Below are 4,340 nucleotides of genomic sequence, written 5' to 3' on the forward strand. Positions count from 1 at the left end.
ATCTTGTGCATGGCGCAACCGTGCATGTGCACATAAAGTCCAGCTCGTTTAATTACTTCACCCTGAGTCTTGTCATTCAGACACTAGCACGTGAGGCATGTAAACCCCATGGCCGGCAATATATCAGCCTACTTTGTTTGACATTTATACAGAGCCATAGTAAGTACATGACAGGGATTGGTCTGGTGTAATTATGAGCTTACTGTTCTGTCAAATATTTAATGCCTTGTAAAACAGCTAGCTATTTACAGTGCATGAGCAATGCTATCTGTAAAGGAGTGGGGTGTAGAGATGGTAGTATAATTCCAAACATAATACAATTTCATTGAAAATGTTGTGAAAGTCAGCAGCAAGTGCACGTGTCTTATCACTGTGCTTTGGCGAGTACTTAAAACAAATGCAAAAAAACAATGCAAACAAATCAGTCTCTTGCTGGACATTCTTAGTCTGCTTGGTGTGTGGCAGAACCTGAAATGATTCCCTCTTTTTCTACATCATTCTGTACCTCAGAGTGAATCCGGCCTGGTATGAGCAACGGGGACAAGAAGAGAAGGTGTTTTCAGTTCAACACCAGTGGACTTGAACACATGGCAGGCCTATAGGAGATGTCATCTTAAAAGCAATGTCCGGTCCTACACTTGTGTGTCTCTTTTCCACCAAAGGAAACTTCACTTGTGGGAATAGTGTGGTTCTATGCATGGCTGCCATGCAACAGGCCCTTACGTTTCGCACATGTAGGTAAACAATCCCGTCTTGTCTGCCGAGAGGCCTGCGTTTATACATGGGCGCACAAAACATGTGTTGCGTCCAAAGTCGCATCAAAGGTCAGTCAGCTATGCTTTGAACACTTCAAAGCTGGGGGATGAGACTGTAGCTTTTAAGTTTTATGGCAGGTGTAAGACGGGGTTGCTGACCAGCCCAGGGTGGTCTGCTCCCTGGTCGGCTACAGGCTGCTGGTGGTTAGTATGGCTATACTAGTGGTGGCGGTGGTAAGGGGTGGGGGGTTGGTGGAGATGCCCCACTGACCAGGCTGTGTCCAAAAAGTCTTCATGCAGCAGGCCACATTTGGAGACCATGGGGACTGAAAGGGCTTCTGGGAGCAGACTGGACACAGGCAGACGTCCACTTCAAGGGTCTCTGGTTTCAGAGGACCTCAGCAGGGTACGAGCTAAGGCCTGTGTCAGTCCCATTTGGAAACAGATACATTGGCAGAGAGGAGTGGAGAGGGCAAGGCCTGCTGACCATACCACAAGAGTGACCATACACTGCACCGTCCCCACGCAGACCAGAAACAGACTCCAGCAAGTTCAAAGGGTCCAGAGGGGTCTCGTGAAAGTTCATTTGCAGGAATTCATTCATCTCAACACCTGATGTGGTTCGGCGCCTCTTGTTTCATCAGTCTTTTTAGTTTAAAGCCAGAGACTTCAAAGGGACTGGCATTGTTATGAGTTCTTAATGAAAATGAGTCCGTTAATTGCAATGATGCTAAATTACTTTTGAACCATTATGCCATCTCTGTAACGTTTACACCCAGTAAGAACTGTATTATTATAATTTCTTATAAACACCTCTTAATTATGCTTGACTTTAAGCGGTTTTACTTATCCCTCTGTTTCTCATCACACTAAACCAGCTATTTAGGGATTATTTTAAAGATGTTTTGGGGGAAACTGAATATGCAATAAATGATTATGTAACCCCCCCAAAATGTACTTCTGTGTCCCTGGTTCTTATTCTGTAGTGAAATAGAGCTCCAAATACACACAGTTGGGCATTCTTTATAACACACCACACTACGAACATGGAAATGAACACAAAGTGACTTAATAACTTCTCTGGTGACAGCGCCTGCTAAATTGATCATTTTGAACATCTTACAATATCCATAATTATGCGAATATAATCCAAGGTGCTGTGCGGCTGTTTGATGATGCCCAGAATGACAGGTCTATAACAGCCCTCTCTCCTTGAGCTAGTCAGAGACCCCATGCACATCGAGAAAAGCCATTACAAGCCCAGGGTGAAGCAGGTGTGTTTGCCGCACTTCACAGATGGCGGGGAGCGTTGTTAATGAGGGAATGGTAAACACCAGAAAACTTTGTATCTTTGATGGGAGATCAAAGATGCACATGCCCAACTTGTCAAAGTATTGCTATAAATGTTGGAATGGGAGATCAATATGTGCATATTATTTAATTGACTTTTAACTAGTTGAAAATGGGGTGCCACCCAGATGTTTAAACCTGGGATTTACAGACTCACTGACAGCCTACTTTGCATATATAGGGCTACCTGACCAACTTGTCACACATTAAGCACTTTGCTCACATGACTATTTGCACAGAAACCACAAGAGTAGTGTTGCTGAGAATGGCAGACCTCTTACTGGCTGCCTATTAATTGTGCCCTATTAAAGTGAAGCATTTTGCAACACCCACAGCAGCATTATCCACCCGAGAAGAGTTCTTTTTATTTCACTGTTGTGCTGTGAGAAGCTGGAGTGAGATGATTAAAAGTACATTACCTGGGCCTAGCGAGTCCCCGAATGAGCTATGCTAAATTGGTTGTTTTCTATGTTGTGATTAATTGAACTTCCACAGCCACATTTCAACATGCTTTGTTTTTCTGTCCCCAGTCATCACCTATTATTAAAGACAAATTCCCAATATCTCTCTTGGAGTCCAATTAAGGATTTACATTGTAACAGTATTTTTCACTTTAATTACTGTACATAGAGCAAGATTTGACATATGTCCTTATTTATCAAACAACATGGTGGAAGAAGAATTCATCAAGCAAACAGATATCCTATAATTGCAGCCTCTTTATACAACGGTAATACAGACATCCAGATTTCATGATGGAGAATTTAATGAACAACAAAATGATATCACCATTTGAAAATGACTATCACAGTCCTCTGAGGAAATTGTAATTGATATTATAGCTGAAAAGAAATATAACACGTAATTACAGTATGCTTTTGTTAATAAATATTGTAGAATGCATGAAAAATCTGCTATGGCTCTTATTAAACTAATTAAACCTATCCAGACAGTAACTCCTTCTTTCCCATCGGTTAATATTACGCCATAGAATTTTTAAATGATATGGCTCATGGGACTTTCCGCCAAATGCATGGTCAATGTTATTAATTCCATTATATAACTCATATCGGGAGAACAGTTGGAGTCCCTTCATAACAGGCAAAGTTGTAAAATACCAATGGACGCCAGCGTTTGCAGTTAAAGTGTGTCTCATATAATGTTGCCTTGTGCTCTCTGCAGTGGAGTGCAGCACAATGATTGACACTGGCATTCTGGAATCCTCCTTCATCGTTAAAGGCTAATTTAGTCACGTCAACACTTTTTTCAGTTGAAACTACATCATTTTCATCGAGCGACATGGTTGCATGACAGCGTGGAAATTAAAGCCTTAGACAGAGGAACACTGAGATGCTGTCGAAGTTAAATGGCTGGAAATTATAACTGTTTCCACCAAAGTTGTTTACATTTCACCCATCTCTGCCTTTGGAGCCCATCTTCTAAGACCCATGGCCTTGAACGAGTGGTATTTTCTCTTTTTTGTGGGTCTGCAGGCTAAGAAAAATGACGACTGTTTCTCCACAAAAATGTAGAATGAATAACCATCTAATTTCGGGCCTATTTCAGTGATGGTTCCCTGGGAGCGGGGCCTGCAGTACTATGAAGCTACCCATGGCATCCTACTTAATGCCCAATTTTCACTCTGCGTCTATACCACCTCCTTAGTGTGACCCTGCAAATATCCTCTGGGCCTCTTCATTAGTCTATGGGGCCTGTGTGCATAGACTCTCCAGTTAATTTGGCCCGGCAGGATTTTTCTCCCCCTACTAGGGCTCCAACGGGAAGAGAAGTGCCTGTCTCACTCACGTTAAACATGCAGAGATGCACGCTGGACGCAAACACATTAACGGTACACGTCCCTACAAGCTTTCCTTTATCCAGGAGCCTCGGCAAAGCTGTCTATAGTATGATCTATGAGCCATGTGAGAGATGTGTGGACCATTTTTTCCCCCCTCTGCATTATTTCCCCGACCACTTGCTGGTGCAATTGACCCAAGAGTGGAGCTGATGACCAAGATGGCTGATCCCTGGGGAGAGGGAGTCAGGGGAATCATGTGAGAGAGAGAAGTACAGAGAGAGGATCCAACACACACACACACACACACACACACACACACACACACACACACACACACACACACACACACACACACACACACACACACACACACACACACACACACACACACACACACACACACACACACACACACACACACACACACACACACACAC

This window comes from Electrona antarctica, assembly GCF_951216825.1.
Source record: "Electrona antarctica genome assembly, chromosome: 20".
NCBI classification, from domain to species: Eukaryota; Metazoa; Chordata; class Actinopteri; order Myctophiformes; family Myctophidae; genus Electrona; species Electrona antarctica.